This window comes from Narcine bancroftii, chromosome 1 (genome assembly GCF_036971445.1).
Source record: "Narcine bancroftii isolate sNarBan1 chromosome 1, sNarBan1.hap1, whole genome shotgun sequence".
Classification (NCBI taxonomy): Eukaryota; Metazoa; Chordata; class Chondrichthyes; order Torpediniformes; family Narcinidae; genus Narcine; species Narcine bancroftii.
In genome coordinates this window covers 399,424,982-399,449,587 of record NC_091469.1, presented here as the reverse complement: position 1 = coordinate 399,449,587, position 24,606 = coordinate 399,424,982, and positions in this window count along the sequence as shown.

The following is a 24,606-nucleotide window of genomic DNA, read 5'->3' as shown; positions in this document are numbered from 1 at the left end:
GATTTACGAAGGCCTGGCTTGGGACCTTCATGACATGCTGAATTGCAGAGGGACTTGGGAGTGCTTGTGCATGAATCGCAAAAAGTTAGGTTGCAGGTGCAGCAGGTTATTAAGAAGGCAAATGGAATGTTGGCCTTCATCGCTAGAGGAATTGAATTCAGGAGTAGGGAGGTAATGTTGAAACTGTATAAGGTACTGGTGAGACCGCACCTGGAGTACTGTGTCCACTTCTGGTCTCCATATTTGAGGAAGGATATACTGGCTTTGGAGACGGTCCAGAGGAGATTTACTAGGTTGATCCCTGGGATGAAGGGGTTGACTTATGATGAAAGATTAAATCGTCTAGGATTGTATTCGCTCAAGTTCAGAAGAATGAGAGATCTTACAGAAACATATAGGATTATGAAGGGTATGGATAGGATAGATGTAGGAAGGTTTTTTGAGCTGCCAGGGAAACTAAAACAAGAGGACACAGTCTCAAGATTCGGGGGAGTAGATTTAGGACAGAGATGAGGAAAAATAGTTTTTCCCAGAAAGTAGTGAATGTTTGGAATTCTCTAACCAGGGAAGTGGTTGAGGCTGCCTCATTAAACATATTTAAAATTTGGTTAGATAAATTTTTACATGATAAAGGAATTAGGGGATATGGGGAGAAGGCAGGTAGGTGGAGTTAGGTCATAAATTAGATCAGCCATGATCGTATTGAATGGCGGAGCAGGCTCGATGGGCCATTTTTGGCCTACTCCTGTTCCTACTTCCTATGTTCCTATGTCCTTATAAATGGAGCAAGAAATATACTGCCGATAAGAACTTCCGAGTGTTCTCCCTTCAAATTATGGTCTCTATGTCGTTGCATTTTGATTGGACCTAATTTGTCCTGTAAGAATGATCTTATCTGAAGGTAGCAGTGGAACCTCTTGTTCAATAAATCATACTTATGTCTGAGTGACTCGAATGACATAAATTGCCCTTGCTCATAACAGTCTTCTATGTACCTGACACAACTGACTATTTCCACATTTCCTGTGGGGATGAGGATGGATGCCATCAATGGAATTCAGTTGAGAAGATCCATCCTAGTTTCTCACAGCTTTCTCAATAACTACATGGTTGGTTTGATCTTGTGGCTAAGGTTGGTTAGTCTATTTGGATTGGATTTAAATTTCAATTCTTCCAGATCTTTATGGGTCAGTTTAATCACTAGATGATCTCTCATTCATAGCTTCTTGCAAACATGAGGCACTACCTTTCCTGGAATCCATGGTTCCTTCAGACAGGTGGCCCCAACGACATTGGTTTACTCTGTGAAAGGTGATAGCAGAATTAAATTTTACAAAGTCTCGCTGGATCATAAAGTAGAGATTCCTGCCAGAGTGAGTGCTAGCGTATTTTATTGCTTATGTATGAAACAAATAAATTAATCCAAATTACACCAGCATATGGCTGCAATTGATGTGTGTGTCTGGAAAACCTTTTGTATGCTGCATGGGGACTTACACACTGATGATAGTCATTTGATATGCTCTATGACAGCATAGAACACAAAGAATTCTGTGTTTTGATTAATCTGTTATGTGGGGGAGGGTTCATAGACAAGTCATATGGTTTGTTGGCTTGATCTTGGTTAAATTTGTTTGAAGATTCATATTTTCATATTTTATTCACATATGGGTTTAATTCCCTCTGTGAGCTATTTTTAAGCACACGATTGGCTGATTGGCATAAACTCCTGCCTGCTCCAGTTTAACACAGTTGTTAACCTGCAAATATTGTGTTGAAATAGCACTGATAGAAACTTATGTGAATGTGCTAATGGATATAATAAAAGAGAGCTTGTACATGAAGTATTGAGCTAACAGGCAGTAAGTACTAAAATAATTATTCATTTGTTGGCTTTCAAATGCTAAATTCCACCCATCATCAATAAGGAAATCAAATATTCCTAGAGTTAATGTTGTTGTGAGAGAATTGTTTCCACTGTCAAGTGTGAAGACCCAACCACAGTCTTTAGCCAGCTCATTGTGTACACAATCACAGTACAGCATAGTCTGCACTTCACAACTGATCAAACCATTATTGATTTCTTTGACTGAAAAGACAGAAGCAGCTCAGATAGGGTCTGCTGAGATGTATTAATCTGTAAGTGGCTCCTGAGTTTCACCCACCACTGGAACAAACCCTTTGGCTGGGAAAGCAGAGAAAGATGATATGGGGTCAGATCATCTTAGAACCAGACTGTTACTTGAGCTCACAACCTGAGATCCTCACCAATTTGTATTCTTACTGGATGTGGAGAGTTAAACAAAACCTCAGCCTCATTAATGACTGACAATCATCGATTCCCTCCACCATTACTATTGATAGCTAGCTATTCATTCTGGTTTGTAAATTCCCCCTACTCACCAATCACACAACTCCACTCCTCAATTGGTGATCATAGCCTCTGACTCAATCAACTGATGGAGTTGTTCAAAGGCTCCTTCCATCACGATTTCCAGCTGAACTGTCACCCTAGCTCATTGATCCATGACTTCTCTTTCATCACTCACTTGGTTGAAATCCCAACACCCATATGCCACAACAAACCTTCAGTGACTAGCATTGCAAGCTTTCTCCTATTCTCCCTCCCACTACAAATCCACACCTCTTCTCTGTCACCTTTCTCCCCCCAACCCCTCTGATCCCCAAACTCTTGGGTCTCACTCCTGTGTGAATTTTCCACACACCCCTCCCCCCCACCCCTTCACAACTCACTAATCCAACTGTGATCCCAGATTTACCCAATTTCCTTTGCATGGTCGTACCATTTTATTCCTCAGCGTAACTATTTTTACCTTTAGATTAATGAAGAGAGAAGTTGCAAACCAAACATTAATATCTAGACCACAATTTCAATGAAAGTATAAATTAAACTTGACAGACAATAAAATGCAAAAAGAAAGATAACATTTTTGAAAAAGATGTATTTAAGACAAATGGAAAAGAAAGAATGAGATACAAAAATTAAATGATATTGGATTTTCAACTATATTTTGAGGTAATTTTCATTATTTGAAGAACACAATGTTTCCTCCTTTCCTAGATTTGGTGGAGATGCATTCTGGTTCATGGGGAAAGTAGAGGTTAGTAAAAGAATAATAGGGAGCTTGAATATTCATAAGAAAACAGGACCAGATGGAATACGTCCAAGAGTACTTAAGGAAATGTGGATAGAAATAGGGGGAGCTGTGGCTGAAATGTTTTACAGCTCATTAAATAAAGCCGCACCATAGAGGATGAGAAAACAGATGATGTTCCAATTTTTAAAAATGTCAAAAATATGATTGAAGAATTATAGGCTATCAACTTGACATCTTTAGTAAGAAAATTATTGAAGTCTTCTATAAAGGAAGCAATTCAACATCATTTAACAAAAACAAAGGCAGTAATTCCCCATCAGTGTGGGTTTATAAAAGACGATTCATGCCTAAAAATCTATTGAATTTCTTTGAGAATGTAACAGAACTGGTGAGTGATGGTAATGTAGTTGATGTTATCTTGATTTTTTTTTAGAGAAAGGATACAAGGAAACTGACAAAGAGATCTGTGGTTAAAAATAAAGCTCTTATGCTAGCAGGAATGTATAATTTGAAGAACAAGTGAAAAAATGGCATTGATCTATGCAAGGTTGGTTTAATTGAACCTTTAGTGATCAGTGCCAAACACTTTGGACAAACAATGCTTGGACTTCAGCTGCCCATCCTGTTGGTTTATAATTACTGTGAAGGCACCAAGGTTGATGATTTCATTTTACAAACAAATCAAATTGGATGGAAAATAAGGGCTGGTGGAAGAAAATACATCACAAAAAAAAAAAGAATAATGTACTGCACATTGTTATCTGTCATTTTTTTTTTGTTCAACATATTTGGATAGAAATTCATTTGACCAGTTTTATAAAGCATTATTTAATGCAAATACATGATATGCTTTGGCAAAGCTATGCACTAGTTTTGATAAAATAGCATGTTGTATGTACGTATTTTGCATGCTGATGGAAATATCTGAAATTCACTCAGTCATAATACCACATTCAGCAGAACTAATTGATGTAGAGTATTTGTTGAACGTTGAATACATAATCTACATTATGATACAGGCCCTTTAGCCCGTAGTGTAGTGCCTGTGTTATTATGTGTGTATATTAAAGAACTACATTTCCCAGTATTTGGTGTGGGAGCAAAAAGTAGACTACAACAGTAGTCAAGTGCATTAATGGCTCAAGCAGCTCGAAAAATAAAGTTGTTTAAGCATTAATACCATACAAGGTTGTTTTTATTCACAAAGAATAAGCATAACATGGTGTCAGAAGTGTGTGAGTAAGCAAGAAAAGACAATAGTTACCGTCATGGATAATGACGTTTACTGGAAATCTAGCCAATAATTAGAAACATTTCAAACAGCGATTAGAAACATTTCAAACAGCGAGGCTGGTGGAGCAGGAGAGACTGATGAAAAATGGAAAGAGTCTATATTTCTACGTGATGGGTAAAGATCTCTTGAACATCTATAACAGTTTTCAAATTGATGAGACAGCTTTCACGTTGCTCTGATGACAAAATTTGAGGAGTATTTTGTTCCAAGTAAAAACGTCATGTTTGAGAAATTAAAATTTTTATCCTATGACCAGAAACAAGGTATGAGTTTTGACCAATACTTAGCCGAGCTTCACACAGTAACTCAAGTGAATTCCGAGATATGAAAATAAATCACTCATTAGAGACAGAATAGCTTGTGGAATACCAGATAATGTGCAAAAAAAAAGATTTGACACTGGGAAAGGCTGTGAATACGTGTAGGGCAGCAGAGAGTAAAAGCTAAGGAACTGCACAGGATAGACACAACAGTGCATGTGGTGAAACCAAGAGTTTCCCAAAGCTACAGCAAAGCAAAGAGGTAGGATTAAACAGCAAATGCAGCAGGTGCAGAGGTAGACATATTCCAAAAATGTGTACTGCCTATGGAAAGTCCTGTAATAAATGTGGAAAAAAAAAATCATTTTGGAAAGTGCAGCAAAGCAAGGTCTATAAAGAGAAAGGTGCACAAATGGATGAAGGAATTCTTCATGGATTCACTACAGACTGCTGCTCTTGGTAAAACAGAACGGTTCATTCCAGTGACTGTGAATGAGACAGTAATTCTATTTAAGATCGACACCAAAGCCCAGGTGAAACTGTTGTCTATGGATGATTTCAAGACCTTCACCATAAAGAACAAGATTTATCCAGTGAAATTAAAAGTGACAGGCTACATTGGAAAGAATGTTCCAGTAAAAGGGGGATGTATGGTGATCATCAAACTCAAAGGGCAGCATCTAAAGTCACAGCTACTGATTGTAGAAAAGAGAGTATAGCCAATATTAGGACTGAGTGCATATGAAGAGCTCAACCTGGTGAAAAGAGTTTTCATGGTGGCTTCACATACTGAAGATGACCACACAAAACTCATGGAAGAGTACGCAGATGTCTATGAGACAGTGCCTCCTGTACTTCTTGTTTAAGTTTGTCTCCAATGAGAAATGGAACTTTCCTTCATGCATGGAATGGATGAAAGTCATACAGAAAAATGAAGAACCTACTGATTGGATAAAGTCTCTGTTCAGCGTGCAAAAGAAATATGGAGCATTGCTTAAATGTTTTGACCCAAGACATCTCAATAAAGACATCAAGATAGAGCATTTTAAATTGCTGGCATGGGAGGAAATCATGTCTAGGTTTGTACATGTCAAGTGGTTTAGCAAGCTCGGCGTTTCATCTGGGTTTTGGCAGATGAAGCTCAATGAGGCAAGTTCAAGACGGTGCACTTTCAATACTCCACGTGGAAGATATCGCTTTCTTTGGCTGCCATATGGGATCCTGTCCGCACCAGAAACCTATCATAAAACCATTCACATAATCTTTGAAAGTATACCTGGAGTTGAAACAATGATGGATGAAATCAATATATTGGGGTCCATCAAAAATGAACATGGTATGTGACTAAGGAAAGTGCTTGACCTGACATGGAATGTCAATTTCAAATTAAATAAATAGAAAAGTGGGTTTGGCGTAAAGAGACTGACCTTCATAGGAGATGTCATATCTGAACAGGGAGTGAAGCCTGATCCAAGAAAGACATCAGTCATTGAGAATTTTGTGAAGCCCCAAAACAAAGAAGAGATGAGACTTGAAACATAACAGCGCCAACCTAATAAATTATAACAACAGCTTAGAATATCCCTACTGCATAAACCTCCATTTTTCTCAGTTTTGTGCACGTATCAAACAGTCTCCAAAAGATCCATTTGTACCTGCCTCTACCACAGTTGCTGGCAGCACAATCCATGTCTCACTGTCCAATCAGTCAAACCTGTCCAAAGGAGCTTTAACCTATATTGCAATAGACAGTTTTCAAGTAATGGAGATTATGTATAATTTTAGGTTTTTGATCATGGAGTTGCTAAAGAAAGACAACATAAACACAAAATCTGTTTGTTGTTATGGCAGAGCTGATGAAGAAAATGTTTAACATAATATTGAACATAATGCAATGTAATGATAAAGTTGTATAAGACATTGGTAAGGCTCAATTTGGAGTATTGTGTACAGTTTTGGCCTACTAACTATAGGATTGAAAGAGTTCAGGGAAGATTTACCAGAATGTTGTATGGACTTCACAAAATGAGTTACAGGGAATAGTTAAACAGGTTAGGTCTTTATTCCCTGGAGTGTAGAAGATAGAGGAGAGATTTGATAGAGGTATTTAAAATTATGTGGGGTACAGACAGAATAAATGTAGGTAGGCTTTTTCCACTAAGGGTAGGTGAGATACAAATCAGAAGACATGTTAAGGATGAAAGGGGAAAAGATTAGGGGAAACTTCTTCACACAGAGAATGGTGGAACGAGCTGCCAGTTGAAGTGGTAAAATTTTAACATTTAAGAAGAATTTGGACAGGTTCATGAATGGGAGTGATATGAAGAGCTATGGACTGGGTGCATGTCAGCGAGACAAGGCAAAAAAATAGTCTGGCATAGACTAGAAGGGGCTATGCTGTAATGTTCTATTGTCCTATAATGTTATATTTGTGTCCAAAGGTTGAGCATTCAAGCAGGAATCCAGGGTTTCTCACATATCTTAGGATGACACTTCAGTGCAGTACTGAAGGAATGTGGCATGATTGAAGATACTTATCTTCCTGTATTTGTCATCCAAGAACGATATAAATTATTCATGGCATTATCAAAGATGGGGTAGGAGAAGTACTGGAGTAATGCCACTAGGCACTTAAAAACAAATGTGTTGAACAAACCATCAGGTCACTATCATGCAGCTCTTTGTGGCATTTTACTGTGCATAAATGTTCATGTTTCTTATCATAAAGTAATCATTATATGCAAGTTGCTCCAAGACACTAAATAAATTGTATCTTCCCTTAAATATGACAAAGAAAGGTATTTCCTACAAAACTGGGTTTGAACTAAATGTTATAATACACTGAAGTAATTCTTCCATATTTAAAATGGCTATTTATGCACTAGATGCTACTCTGCATAGCTAATACAAGTAATTGAATGAAATAACTTATTTTAAAACTATTTGATTGCTTTATTTTAGAATGTACAACATGGAAAATTCAATAGTGAACCGAAATTTAGTAATAAAGTGAAATGAGTGCCCTAAATGACTTTAGATTGTGTTTTCTCATTGCAGACAGTGCAAGGAACCACATCCAATATTAGCCATGTCAGATACCTTACAATTATGTATAAATGGACCTCCAGATAAGAATAAAAATAGTTTTTCCTCCTCTCTTACAAAATAATTACCTCTAACTTGGAATACAGTGGAAAAGAGCGAAAAGAGTGAAACAGAGTGATTAAGTAGTTTGCTAGAAGCTCTTAAACCCAAATGGCCATTTACAGGTTTTGAAAGAGAAATTTGAAGACTGTGGTAGCGAACACATTTCAAGATGCAGCCCAAGTTTTCAGATAACTTTAATGAAGTTTCAATTTTGTTCAAGTTTTACTGCTGTAAACTGTGTTTTACAGGGTTTGGATTTCCCAGCCACGAATGGAAGGAAGCAGCAGTCAGATTGAACAGTCTTGCTGTTGGATTCTGACCTGAAACATTGGCTATTCTTTTTCTCCATTGATGCTGCTCAACCTGATGAATTCTTCTAGCAGATTGTTTTTTGCTCCAGATTCAAGCATCTGCAGTCTCCAGATCTAACAGATATTTCTGTTTGTAGGGCAATACTTGCAGGATACAGAAAAATAGGATAAATTCAGCCAGAGCATCAAACCAACTTGATGCAAACATTCAGTCTGTCTAAAGATCTCACTTCTACCAACACTACTCTTGAAGTAATGATCCCCACAGCATTACTTGGTTACTATCTAATCCCATTCGTTCTGCAGATGACCTTCCTGCAAGTATTAGTAATAATATTTCTGAAATCAGAATTTATTTTAACAATAGATTTTCAAGTTTTGATCTGTGTCGATCTGAACAAACTGTTCACTGCCTTTAATGGGGATTGGCCAACAAACCACAATTTACTGCATTCACACTGAGTATATATTTTAACCATCAGAAAATGAGAACCCGTGTGAGGAAAGTTAATTACTTAAACTCTTTTTGCTTCTCCTTCTGAAATATTGCAAAACAAAGCCTTTGAAGATAGAAGAGTTACACGCTTGGTCAGACATTACCCTGCAGCTATCATAATTCACAGATACATTGGTTCAATTTTGAGAGAGCATATGTATATTTTATTCAAAAAATTCACAAGTGCTGCATTGTCACTGCTCTACATTATCTAAACTTGAGACAAAGTGTAATATTGTCACCCTGCGCTCCTCCATATGGGATGTTTGCTGCTACAAAAAAGCGTCAAGTTTTTCTTCCTTTTTCCACATCGTTTGACTATCATCTTGTTACTAGAGAACACAACAAGTATGAAATCCTTTGCAAAACCTCACATGAGAGCAGAGCCAGAAAGCAAGGAGAAATCCTGTTCATCCATATGGTTTTATTTGTGTTCATCTGGCACAGTTCGAATCATACAGTAACCAACATAAATTTCCAGTTTTATTATCACCTTTAAAAAGAGACAGAAAAGTGAAAATTGAAGCCAGAAGGTTTGTATCACAGGATTAATTAGACAGGGCCAAGTGCAGTCACACTCCTCCTGGCAATGCATCTTTTGTGAAGCAGCCTGCCTGCAATTAGGGTGCACATGAAGCAATTAAAGCTCCCGATTCTTTTCCCTGATGCGACTTGTTATCAAGTAAAATTTAACATTGAGCTCACACTAATGGTCTGATTTAGTATGAGGGTACATGCCGAGAATACATGCTAATCTGTTTTTAACCTGGATTCTTCGAAGTAAAGACCAGATTATGTAGAGTCGTGTGTGTGTGTGTGTGTGTGTGTGTGTGTGTGTGTGTGTGTGTGTGTGTGTGTGTGTGTGTGTGTGTGTGTGTGTGTGCGCGTGCGTGCGTGCGTGTGTGCGCGCACGCAAGCAGTCTTGTGGTCAAACATATAAAACAATGAGCATTTAAGTTTTATTTCATCTATATTTAGCTAATTACTACAAAAAGGTCCTCTTACAGAACTATTCCTAGTTATTTTGAATTCACTTGATTGCTGAAGAATTTGACTTTAAGAGAAAATTAGAAATATTTTCTCTACAGGATTATACAACAAAACATTTAAAGCATTTTGAAGTTGTGTTGAAATTCTTATATAAATTCAATAGAATGCATTATATTTGCAAGATTAAGTATGTGATTTAGATGTTGACAATAAAGTTATTCTAGGTTTTAAATCTAATGTAACTTCATTTCTTTAAACCATGTATATTTCTAGACTGCATTGTTTAACATTATTTTTGAATTTTTTTTATCAAGGATCATGTGACCCTCTTAATAATGTAAGGGAATACTTCTGAAAATACGGGCCAACATATATGTTAAAATTGCTAGTGCTTTGAAAAACATATGAACTGGAAGCAGGAGAAGAGCATTTGTACTTCCTCCACCATTCAATCAAATCATTCTATTTTTTTTTTTGCCTTAGGTTCACTTTCCTGAATAACACAATGTCCCTTAATTCCCTATATCAGTTATATATTGTGTTATATCTGTGTCACAAACACATGATGAGATTCAACTTTCCTGCATGTTCATTTGTGGTGGCAAAATCGTAGACTGGAGCATTGATGTGCTCATCCATGGAATGATGGGAAATTATTCATGTTTCTAATCCACAAATTGTCTCAATGCTTCCACAGTTTAAGCTTCAGCAAATCAATCTTTTCAACCTTCTAACATTGACAGATTAGAAGAGCTGATTAGAAGTGTCGGAGATTCGATTTACAGCTATGAAAGCCCCTTTCACACAATAATTCAATTAACAACTTCTGTAGCACCCTAATGAGAAGAGTGAATGTGAGTTTACATGACAATACACAAATTATGGACAAGATAATTTTAGCATTTTTGCCTGATTAGATTTTTTAGGAATTTTAATTTGACTAGGATCTTTTGTAACTGTAAGCAAATAGTTTGAACAAAAAAAATGAAAAATTATATTAAGTATTAACACGACTACTCATGTAACCTGATGTACTTGATGTCTCTTTTTTGCCTAATGGTCTCACAAATTATTTAAAATTTATAAATTGCTTGTTAATAATTTTTAAGTAGAACCACCCAGCATCCTTATATTTTCAAGGAATCCCAGGGAATTCTACCGTCAGCAACAGTAGTCAGCATCAAGCAAAACATAACTTGAGACATTTGAACTTTTTTCATGTGAAAAGAATCATCTTTAAATACTTGGTGACATTATCATTGCTGAATGGATGTAAGACATGGTGGTAACAGTAAGTTGCATGTTTATTGGGAGTACGTGCAACAGAGATCGCTGCTTGAAGATATGAAGGTGTTGCACTAATTCGCTTCTGATGATTAGATGTTTAAAACAGTCATATTACAGAGTGTAGATGATACTAAACCAAATCGATGAAGGTTTAATGCTTTGCACAGCAGAATGGAGTTAAACAAGACAGCATTGTTTTACTGGGGTTGAGTGCAATACTCAATTGTGCTGGAGAAATTCAGCAGGTCATGTAGGTGGTCATGTATAATCATATATGATGAAGGGCCCAGACCCAAAACAGCAGTCTCCCTTTACTTCCTATGGATGCTACATGACCTGATGAGTTTCTCCTGCACATTTGAGCATTACATGCTTTGTACAGCATCAGACTACTCTTTCTCTGAGTCAAAAGGACGCAAGTTCAAGCCTATAACCATTTTCTGAGTGGTATTGAGAGTCTGCTCTGAAGTGAGGATTATGCACCCTTCACTTGAGAAAATAAAGGCAGGCATTATTCTTCCTCACAGATGGACATCTTAATTCGAAGAAGTCCAAGGGAATATTTTCAGTGAAATGATTATGTTCTTCAATAGACTTCTGAATAGAATAGAATTCTGTTCAGAGGTTTCAGAGGCGTCAAACACCAGCTATTGATGATTATTTGGATTTAGAAAAGAGCTGCTTCGTTATCTTATTGAATTTTAAAACATACAAACTGTTACAAGACAGATGTTGGAATGAGTGCAAGAAGCAAGACTACAATAATAAATAGTACTTAAACAAGTATCACAACCAGTCTCAAAATTCTGTGATATTATTTCACCAATGTGGGTGGTAATGACAATTCAGTATTGATGTTTACACCTCAGAGCTTAAAACCGCATGCTGTCTCCAACTTAGCATCCTTGATATGGTCCAGTGAATGAGCTCTGCTCCTCTTCTAGAAGCCTTTAACCAGCTGCTTGGTCATGCTAATAGTGAGGAAAGGTTGTTGTCCAGGTACGAAGCCATTAGTCCCTCTATCTTCCTTCTACACTCTGACTCATCATTGTTATTCCTCCTGCCTTTGAATGGAGTCAGCTGCAAATTTATAGACAGGATTGAAGCTGTCTTTGCCCCTGCAGTCAAGGGTCTACAGGGTGTATTGTAGGACCTAGTATACAAGCTACTAAAATATATATTTGATGGAATAATTTAATGATTTAATATGTCCTGGTGATATAACTAGCACACAATGCCAAAATTAAGCTGAACTTCTCAGAGAGATGTGCTGAAATTCCATGAAAACTTAAGGGACTGTAATTTCCTTACCTATTTATGATAAATGTTCTGTTATTATGAATTTCTTAGACTTTTAATTCTCAGAGAGGAATAATCACTCTTTGAAATCACATGTTAATAAATGTCTCTTTACCTTCTGTAAAGGTTAAAACCTTGTGTTTTAGATTTGGAGTTAATTTTGTAACTATCTCTTTAAGAAAGATTGTTGTTTTGTAGTTACCATAGTTACTATGACATCATCTTTTGTAATATCCAGGAAAATGGAGAGCTTGCATTTAGTCTTTGAAGAACCATGGAGGAGGCATAAGCAATTAAATACTTTTCTTTGGATTCACCTTATCATCAACATATCATCTTATTAGTTGTAATCATTTTTATATCGTTATGTCTGTAAATATAATTAAATGCTTTGTTTATTCAATGTTATGAAAATATTGATGCAAAGTTATGCAAAATGGTTATATCAATTAAGTAAAGCTCCATAAAGCTGCAACTATGAAGTTTGGTTTATCGGAGTGATAAGATTGTAATTCGGAATATCGAAGCTTAAGCTTCTTAGAAGATTACATGTTTTGAAAATGGAAAATTACTAGAGCTTGGAAAGTGTCATCTTCTTTTAGAAATGAATCTCTTTGCTGAAATCAGAGGAGAGGAGAGCAGCAGGAAAACTTTGGATGTTGGAATCTTGAGTAAACAATGAGAAGCTGGAAGGGATAAAAGATTAGGCAGCATCCATGGAGAGAAATGGTCAGTCAACATTTCAGGCCAGGACCCTTTATTGGGAATGAGAAAGATCCAGATCCAAACATTGACCAACCATTTCTACGCATGGATGCTGCCTGATCCATTGAGTTCCTCCAGCTTCTTATTGTTTCTTCATTGAATACTTTGGGTCTGAAAAGAAACTAACCAATCTCAGCTGGTAACAGGTCTAATAATTCTGAGGGGTGGTGCTGTCTATCTGCCTACCATGAACTTCCTCTGTGTGGCAGAACTGCCGCCTTCCCCCTCCCTCTGACATATCAGACAATGTCCACGAATGCCCTCAACCCCCACTTTGGCGCAGATCCTAGATTCAGGCTCTGGTCGCAATCGCTGGCACAGTAACATCATTGCACTAACTGCTCTGCTAACCATGTTGAAATGATAGTCTCAAAACCATGCACAATAAGATGAATTTTCCCGTCTGTCAACATACTATTAATTTGTTCATCTCTTCCTGTAATACACATATTGTCTGCTTCTAATTCTATTATCCTTAGTGGTTGCAATGACTGCCCATTGACTCTGTTAAACCACTATTTGTTCTAATTTGAAATACAATCATTATAGCAGGAAATCATTTCAATTTACTTAAAAGCAGAATGAGGAATAACAGATCCACTCATTTGTTTGCCTTTTATTGACATCCATTTCAGTAACTGATATTGAATGTGTCATAAAAATTTAAATCATTGTGAAAATTTGTTTATTTTGCTCCATGCTTTGATTTAACCTGACATTTAAACTTTGTGGAAGTTCAAAAGATATTAAAAAGGACTGGAATTTTTTAATAAAAGGTGTTTGTAAAACCTTGTTCTGTATAATCAATTCCCCTAAATCTATTAAACTAGAGCAACTTGGCTGAAGTCTTGAGAATGAACTTTAAAATGTGCAGAGGTAAACTTTATAAAATATATTGGCCAGTCAAGAAGTCAAAATGAAGCAGACAAGTTGAATCATAAGTAAAGGTGAATGTATTAAACTAAAATAGGTGTTTACTAGAATACTTGAGATTGGGGTGAAATCCAAAAAAAACCATGTCAATGTACAATATCTTTTGTAAAAACATTTAGAAGCTGACCGTCACAAGCCAGCATACATTTGATTCCCGACTTTCTATAAGGGATGACATGTAATGTTATGCAAAAATACCCATTTTATAGTAATCGACCGGATTCTATTACAACAGCCAATAATTAAAATAGCAATATATTTTATACACAATCTTTCCTGCAGAGGAAGCAGTCCAGTACATTCACAGGAAGTTAAGTTGTACTCCAATTATTTAAATAGATGGGTGGTGTGCAGCACCTAATAGCCTGAATATGCCTAGGACTGTCTGATTTCAGAAGCTAAGCACGCATAGTCAGTACTTGGAGGGGAGACTGCCCAGGAACATCAGGTGCTGTAGGTTCCTGTAAGGGGCACTGGACAAAGTGGTGACCTTCTGTTGGCCTTACAGTAGAAAAAAGTTAAAGAATTTCATGTTTGTTACATTCGCAATGTAGTATTACATGACAATAATGGAACCTTTACATTTTTGCATTGTGCAGAATTTCAATTTGAATTGCACAGTTACAGGCCTTAAATATAGAATTACTAGAATTGCAGCGCAATTCATTTGTCAATAATTAACAAAAATGTGAACATCTCAATGCTGCACTTCAGTGAAATATACTTGTGCAATAGTCAAGTTTTGAGGACCAATTCTTCAGGTTAAATTTGGGGTTTGACTTTTATTTGGGTATACTTTTGACCATAGTAAGTACCTGTATTGTTCAAGGCATTGAGAGTTCGAATGACTGGAATAGGGTGGCGAGCGCATGCTCAGGGCATTGGGAACTCGTATGGCTGGGACTGGGTGGTAAGTCCTCGTTCAGGGAGTTGGGAACTCAAATGGTGGGGGGGTGTGGCAGAGATGAGAATCCGCAGTTGGGGTATTAGGAATACCAGTGGGAAGGTAGCTGGGGTGGGGATGGACCATTGGGGTGTAGGGAGCTTGGATGTGTGGGTGACCAGGGCAAGGGGTCAAAGAAATGTTCAAAGATGTGTCTAGGGAAATGATGATAACAAAGGGAAAAAAAAGATTGGAAATAAATGATGCTTATTTATATTTAGTAATTTGTGGGATGTTGATGACACTAAGTATCCCCTGAAAAGCTTGCTCAGTCATTTTAATTAAATGTAACTATTTTACTGAATCTGAAGTTATATATAGGCTAGATGGACTAAGGAAGGTAATCTCTTTTCTGAAGAACATTAATGAATCAGATGTGCTTTATGCAATGGAAATAGTAGTTTCATGGTCACTGACACCAGTTTGGAAATTCAAAATTAATTGAACTCTTTGAATTCCCAGCTGTTGGAATGGGATTTAAATTTTCTGGACCTGCATCACAAAGCATATAGTACTTATCACCTGCCTCCACACCTTAGAGGTGGGGTCTGTAAGCCAGCAAAGCAAGTCAGAAAGCAGATCCTCAGCCACATCTATTCTATATTCATTCCTTCTCCTGAGTGCTATTCTGCATGAGTCTGTTGTTTGCTAACATCCTTCTCAATTGTTGCTCTGTCTAATATGCCACCCACCATCATTCTGAAGCAGAAAGCTAAATACCACAAAGAAATCTAGGTAGATAAAGACCTAATCTGTTTAACTTCTCCCTGCAACTCAGTTCCTGAAATCCAGGCAACATCCTAGTAAATCATCTCTGCACCCTTTCTATCTTATTTACAACTTTCCTGTAGTTAGGTAACCAAAATTGCATACAATACTCCAAATTTGGCCTCACCAACATCTTATACAACTTTACCATAACATCTCAACTCCTATACACAATACTTTGATTTATAAAGCCAATATGTCAAAAGATGTCTTTACAACTGTATCCACCTATGACACCACTTTCAGAGAATTATGTACCTGGATTCCCAGTTCCCTATGTTCTACAGCACTCCTCAGTGCCCTACCATTTACTGTATATTCCTTTTCTTGGTTTGTCCTTCCAAAATATAAGATCTCATGCTTATTTGCATTAAATTCCATCAGCCATATTTCAAACCATTTTTTTCCAATTGGCCCAGACAGATCTGCAAGCTTTGAAAAGCTTTTTTGTTGTCCACAATGCCTCCAAACTATGTGTCATCTGCAGAGTTGCTGATCCAATTTACCACATTATAATCCAGATCATTGATCTAGATGACAAATAACAATGGTCCAAGCATCATTATCTGAGGCACACCACCAGTTACAGGCCTCCAGTCTGAGAAGTAATCATCCATCATTACTCTCTGGCCTCTACCGTCCAACCATTGTCAAATCCATTTTATTACTTCACCTTGAACACCAAGCGTCTGAACCTCATGACTAACCTCCCATGCGGAACCTTGTCAAATGCCTTACTTAAGACCATCCATTCTTTTGTCAATTTTCCTGGTAACCTCATCACAAAAAACTCAATCAGATTGGTTAAACATGACCTAATATGCACAAAGCCATGCTGACTATCCCTGATAAATCTATGACTATACAATAATTGTATATCCGATCTATTAGGACACCTTTCAATAATTTACCAATGACAGATGTTGGGATCACTGGCCTATGATTTCCAGGAGCCTTTTGGAGCCATTTTTAAACAACAGAACAATGCAAGCTATCCTCCAATCTTTCAGCACCACACCCGCGACTAAGGACATTTTAGATATTTCTGCCAGAGCCCTGCAATTTATATACAAGTCTCCCTAAAGGTCTGAGGGAATATCTTGTTAGGACCTGGGATCTATCCACCCTATTTACTTTAAAACAGTAAGCACCTCCTCCTCTTTAATCTATATAGGTACAATGACCTCACTGCTTGTTTCCCTTATTTTCCACGACTGTGCCCGTTTCTTGAGTGAATAATGATGAAAAAAAAATTTAAGATCTCCCCCATCTATTTAGGTGCCATGCAAAGCTGAGCACTCTGATCTTCAAGGGGACCAATTTTGACCATTACTATCCTTTTGCTCTTAATATACCCGTAGAAACCCTTTGACCACATTTTTGGCCAAAGTGATCTCATGTCTTTTTTTTTGCCTTTGTGATTTCTTTCTTGAAGATTTTCTTGCAATTTTTATACTCCTCAAGTACCTCATTTGATCCTTGTTGCCTATACACCTCTCTCTTCATCTGAACCAGATCCCAATGTCCCTCGAAAACTAAGGTTCCCAATGCCTGCTAACCTTTAATCCTGTTGGGAAAATACAAAATCTGTGCTCTCAAAATTTCACCTAACCATATAACCATATAACCATATAACCACTTACAGTACAGAACAGGCCAATTCGGCCCTACTAGTCCATGCCATAGCAAATCCCCATCCTCCTAGTCCCACTGACCAGCACACGGTCCATACCCCTCTAGTCCCCTCCTATCCATGTAACAATCCAGTCTTTCCTTAAATGTAACCAATGATCCCGCCTCGACCACGTCTGCCGGAAGCTCATTCCACATCCCCACCACTCTCTGCGTAAAGAAATTTCCCCTCATGTTCCCCTTATAATTTTCCCCCTTCAATCTTAAACCATGTCCTCTAGTTTGAATCTCCCCCTTTCTTAATTGAAAAAGCCTATCCACATTTACTCTGTCTGTCCCTTTTAAAATCTTAAACACCTCTATCAAGTCCCCTCTCAATCTTCTACGCTCCAGAGAAAAAAGCCCCAGTCTGCACAACCTTTTCCTGTAACTCAGACCCTGAAATCCTGTCAACATTCTCGAGAACCTTCTCTGCACTCTCTCTATTTTGTTTATATCTTTCCTATAATTTGGTGACTAAAACTGTACACAGTACTCCAAATTTGGCCTCACCAATGCCTTGTACAATTTCATCATAACCTCCCTATTCTTGAATTCAATACTCCAATTTATGAAGGCCAACATTCCAAATGCCTTCTTCACCACACCATCTACCTGAGTATCAGCCTTGAGGGTACTATTTACCATAACTCCTAAATCCCTTTGTTGCTCTGCACACCTCAATTGTCTACCATTCAAAGTATATGACCTATTTAAATTTGCCTTTCCAAAATGTAGCACCTCACATTTATCTGTATTAAATTCCATCAGCCATTTCTCAGTCCAAATCTTTTAATCTACGGTAATCTACCTCACTCTCCACAACACCACCAATCTCTGTGTCATCCGCAAACTTGCTTATCCAATTCTCCACCCCTACATCCAGATCGTTAATATATATAACAAATAATAGTGGACCCAGGTCCGAACCCTGAGGAACTCCACTAGTCACCGGCCTCCAATTGGACAAACAATTTTCTACCACTACTCTCTGACACCTTCCATCCAACCACTGCAGAATCCTCCTTATTTATACCTAATGCCTCCACCTTTTTTCCTAACCTCCTGTGGGGAACTTTGTCAAAAGCTTTACTAAAGTCCAAATAGACAACATCCACAGCTTTCCCTTCATCAACCTTTTTTGTAACCCCCTCGAAAAACTCAATCAGGTTTGTCAAGCATGATCTACCCCTGAAAAAACCACCTCTGAAGGACCTCCACTTATCTTACCCGATAACAACTTATCCCAATCCACGCATTCTTGATCCTTTCTCATTTCATGAAAATTGGCCTTTCTTCTATTTAGAATTTCAACTCAAAGCCCAGACCTATCCTTCTCCATAATTAACTTGAAACTAATGGCAGTGGACGCAAAATGCTCCCCTACACATACTTCTGTCACCTGACTTGTCTCGTTCCCTAATAAAAGATCCAGTATTGCACTCTCTCTAGTTGGTCCCTCTATATATTGATTTAAAAAAAAAACTTTCCTGAATACATTTTGAAATCTTCAAGCCATCCAGCCCTTTTACATTGGGCGATCTATAATACAGCCCCATGAGTGTGGTCATACCTTTCCTCTTTTTCGGCTCCCCCCATATAGCCTCAGTCGATGAACCCTCTGGTCTGTCCTGCCTGACCACAGCTGTGACATTTTCCCGCATGAGCAATGCCATTTCTCCCCCACCCCCACCATGTTCTATGTCGTCTAAGCAATAAAAGCCCAGAACTTTGAACTGCCAGTTGTGACCTTCCTGCAACCAAATTTCACTAATAGATTCAATGTTATAATTCCACATGCCTTTTCTACACTTCTCCATACATTGAAATAGATGCATCTGAGAACTTTGCCGCCACATACAACCCGTTGACTTCCAATGGCGCATGTAATTTTCACATCATCTTTTCTCTCCTCCACTCCTCTATCTGCTCTGTCACTCTGGTTCGCATCACCCTGCAAATATATTTTAAACCCCCTGGAGAAGCAGTCACAAGGATATTGGTCCCCTCCAGATCAGATCTAAACCATTCTGTGGAAACAGATCCGAATTTCCATGGAAGAGAGCCCAATGATCCAGAAACCTGAATCCCCCCTCCAGCACCACATCTTTAGCCACATTTTAAGTTGCATTGTCCTCTTATTTCTAACCTCATTAGCACCTGGCACTCAGAAATCTTGAGATCACAACCCAGGATTTCCTGTCCTTCAACCTAATGCCTAACTCCCTGAACTCTCCTTGCAGGACCTCTTCACCCTTCTTACTTACATCATTGGTCCCTACATGGATCATGACATTTGGCTGTTCACCTTTCCTCCTGCGAATACTGTGAGCTTGATCTGAGATACCTCAGACCCTGGCACCAGGGAGGCAACATACCATTCAGGATAGTTGATCTCTTTAACAGAAATCTTAACTGTCCCACTAACTATAGAATGCAGATACAATTGAAAGTGGATGTAGAAGGCCTGTAAGTAAATGTTGGATGGGATGATGTTCAGCCATTATGCAGTTCTAGATAAAACAGCTCTTAAGAAGAATATAGCATTGAGTGTTTGGTGTAAAACTATGCTTTTAACATGCTGATACTTAACGTGAGCAGGGATAAATCAGTGGAGATTCCATATATTACCTTGGCAAAGCTGGTGAGATTCATTTAACTTTCAGAAGTCTGCAGTGGTGACCTAAGGAAATTTGATCCCCAGTGCCAATGACACCTTTCTGTTTCCCTTGACAAAATTGAAAATACTGGAAGATGCACTTACCAGTGGAACAGTTAATGAAGAAAGTGAAAAGATCAGAAAGATGATGATAATGGATGGATGCATGATTTAAAAAAAAGGCAAAAATATGAAAAGTTCATGCTATGGATGTTGGTGCGCCCCAGTGATATGTGGTGAAATACAGGTCTAAAACGTTGCAGATGACACCATAGAAGGCCAGATCTCAAATAGCAACAAAATTAGGTACAGGAAGGAGATAGAGAACTTAGTGGCATGGCGTCCAGATAACAACCTCTCACTGAACATCAGCAAAATGAAGGATTGGGCCTTTGACTTCAGGAAGTGGGGTGGAGCACACGGTCCTGTTTCAATGTTGCTGAGGTCGAGATGTCAAGTTCCTTGGAGTGAATATCACCATCAAGCTTTCCTGTTCCAACCTACTGATGATGCAGCCAAGAAGGTACATCAATGTCTTCACTTCCACAGTAGGCTCAGGAAATTCAGCATGTTCCCAGTGACTCAGACCAATTTTTATATTTGTGCCACAGAAAGGACCTTGACTGAATGCATCACAGGTTGGCATATGAATTGCTATGTCCAAGTTCTCAATATATTGCAGGTTTCTGAAAGCAGCTCAGGCCATCACACAAACCAGCCTACCTCCATTGACTCATCTGCACTTCCCTTTTGCCTCAGGAAATCAGCCAACATATTAAGGGGCGATCCCTCTACATTCATATTCTTTCTTCCCTATCTTGTTGGAAAGAAGACTAAAGAGTTTGAAAATACTTGCCACCGGATTCAATGAAAGACAATTTCTTTCCCACTGTATTCTGACTCTTGAATGAATGTCTCATACATTAGAGATGATCTCTTGACCTTCCTCATCAAGTATCAGTGTTGGGATTGCCCCCAACCCCTCTTATCACTGGAACAAGTCCTTAGTTCACAAGACACATGAAAGGAATGTCCAACAGTTTGAACATAACTCACACACAAACAACTTTTCAATACAAAGTTCAAGGCATGGAATGTTAACATATTCATGGATCGAAAACAGCAATTCATACATACAGCAGCACTTCATCGACTACAGCTCGGCCTTGAATACTATTATTCCCTCAGTGCTGGAAAAGAAGTTACAAACTCTCAGCCTCTGTACACCCCCTCAGCAATTGGATCTTTGACTTTCTCATCCGAAGACCAGAGTCAGTACGAATTGCAAACAACATCTCCTCCTCACTGATTATCAACACAGGTGCACCCAAAGGATGAGTGCTTAGCCCACTGCTCTACTTGTTATATACCCATGACTGTGTGGCCAGGCACAATTCCAATGCCATCTATGTTTGCCGATGACTCCACAGTCGTCGGCAGAATCACAAACGGCAATGAGGAAGGATACATGAGGGAGATAGATCTGCTCATTGAATGGTGTCATGACAACAACCTTGTGCTCATCATAGGCAAAACCAAGGAGATGATTGTGAACTTCAGAAGGAATTTCAGGGAACATGACCCAGTCCTCATCAAGGGCTCAGTAGTGGAGAGGGTCAAGAACTTCAAATTCCTGGGTGTCAACATCTCCAAAGATTTGTCCTGGAGCCTCCATGTTGATGCAATTACAAAGAAGGCTTGCTAGCGGCTATACTTTGTGAGGTGTCGGAGGAGATTTGGTATGTCACCGAAAACTCTCAAAAACCTGTATAGGTGTACCATGGAGAGCATTCTGGTTGGTTATATCTATGCCTGGTATGGGGGCACAAACTCTCTGGACAAGTATAAACTCCAGACGGTTAACTCGGTCTGCGACATCACAGGTACCAGACTTGACTTCATCGAGGACCTCTAGATGAGGCAGTATCTTAAAAAAGTATCCTCTATCCTCAGATCCCCACCACCCAGGCCGCATCCTCCTCACGCTGCTGAGGCTCCAATAGCTCAGTGGTTAGAGCACTGGTCTTGTAAAGCAGGTTCCTTGCAGGGGTTTCATTTCTGTGAGGGGCACTTGACAAAGTGGTGACTCTCTGTCTTCCTTACAGTAGACAAAGTTAAAGAATTTCATGTATGTTACATTCTACATGTAGTATTACATGACAGTAATGGAACCTTTACTTTTACCATCAGGAATAAGGTACAGGAGCCTAAACAGCACAAGGACAGCTTCTTCCCTACTGCCAATGAACCAGCGATACTGCTTTACTTTTCATGCACTATTATTTTAATTGTTTTTTATTTATAGTAATGTTGTAAGATGGTTATAATATGAATGTTTGCTCCATGACCCTGCTGCAAAACACCGAATCTTATGACTTGTTCATGACAATAAATTCTGATTCTGACAGACCCAACACTGTCAAGCCATTATATACCAATCAGACCATTGTGATGCTTTCTACATGGTAAACTACAATGGATGCTGTCAGAATCTTTTTCCCAGGATAAAAATGCCAAATGATAGAGGTTATGTGCTTAAGGTGATAGGGCAAATGTTTAAAAGAATTATGCAGGACATGTTTTGTTTTTATGGAGGGTTGTAGGTGCCTGGAATGCACTTCCCAGGGTAGTGGTGGAAGGAGACACAATGGTAATGCCACAAGTCCAGAGGCCTCCAAAACCCAGCAGCAATAGATATTCACCAAGACAAATGGTTACTTAAACAAAAGTTGTTTTTAATTATCTTTAAACATGAAAGCAGGATCAAACTTTAACTTACTACTATTAAGTTACTTAATCTAACTGAACCCCCTTCTAATTCTAAGCACATGTGCATGTAAGTTCAGGAAAGTTCTTTGATTCACAGTCCAATCTCACTTCTCACTCTTTCAAGTTTGCTGGTTGCAGGCAATTCTTAAACAGTGCACAGAGTTTATCATTTAATGAATTTCACCAGGCTTTGGTGCTAAAAAGGTAAATGGTTACCGCTCAGGAAGGTTCTTGTCGGTTTTCAGAGAGAGATTTGTTGTTTGTTGGATACCCACAAAACTGATTCCTTTTAATCAACCACATCAGTGTTTGGCCGAAGAAACTTGTCCCATTAGGGTTTTCCAGATGATAATCTCTTTCTTTCAGGTCACCACAGAGTTCCTTTTCGTTTCCCTTATTTAATTAAGCAGCCAGTCCTCTCCTCTTGTATAGACCACAAGGGCTTTGACAAGGCTGAACCAAGCACTCACAACCCATCTTCAAAATGGGGTTTTTCCACAAGCTTGCCAGCTTGTCCTGTTCCAGTCCCATCTGCTGCTGCTGAACTGAATTATCTCTCTCTGAGGAAAAAAAAACCTGTTTTGCTCTGTCTGCTTGAAAAACCACATGACCCTCTTTGAACAGCAAGCAGCCCTTAGACAGACTGGGGCTCCGAACCTAATTCTCTGAGTTCTTTCATCTGTTGTTTTTTAAAGCACAATCCATTAGGCAGTCTCCAAAACTTTTGCAAAGGTATTTGGTGCTGGCCTGTCTGGCTTGAGCAGAGCTCCAGTATTTTAAATGAGATCGGTTTTGAAGTATTTGTATGTGACCTACACTAAAAAAAAACCTTGTCACACTTTATCTGCCAAAATCATATCTATATACAATATAAAACACAACATATTCTATCACAGTGGCTTTTAGATAGACATGTTAAAATGCAGGGAGTGGAGCGATATGGATCATATGCAGACTGAAGTGATTTAGTTTAATTTTGTTGTTTTTCTCAGCACAGACATGTGGGCCTGAAGGCCTGTTCTTGTGCTGTACTGTTCTATGTTTTATGCAAGATGCCAATTTAATAGAGTTGTATCAGGAATAAAAGACCAATTAGATAGAGGGATTGGATGAAGCTTTGTGTTAACTTAGGTGAGATTAAAGGGAGATTTAATAATTGTGTTATACACATAATATTTTACTGAGATAACTAATATTGTCTTTCTAATGTAAAAAAAACACTAACAAGAGAAAGACCAAACTAAGACAATTAATATAAGAGTACACAAGAGAGTTGTTTTTTTTTTTCACCCCATAATCATGGAAGTGTAGCAGAAACAGAGTCATCAAGAAGTTTATGCTGAAACTTCTTTGCTGTCAGTTTGCACACCTGTTTAAACTAGTATTAAAATGAGAACATCTCAAAATAGTTGCAAAATTCAATGTCATTCAGCCTGGATTAATTTTCCAATGTAATCATAACATTCACTCAGCTGTGCTCTAGATAGTAGATTTTTTTTAGAAGTTTAACGTAACTTTCTTATTTTTTCCAATCTTTTCTTTTATTAATAAGCTCAAGGATTCTACACACTAATTTTATATGATTTTTAATTTATCCTACCATCTCAAAGCTTTTTGCATTCCCCAGAGCTTTTTATTCTCTATTCTAGTTAAAATTCTTCTATCTTATAAGACCTCTTCTTATTCCTTCAACCAAAAATGAATCATTTCAGTTTCTAAATGTCGTCTAGACCATCACCATCTAATTCATAAAACTCTCCAGGGATCCTTTCAGTTTATGACTAGATGTGCCATTATTTGTGACAAGTTCTGTGTCATCAAACTTTAAAAAGATGCATTGGATAATGAAATTGATATTAATATTATATCATAAAATGCAATAGGTTATCTAGTCA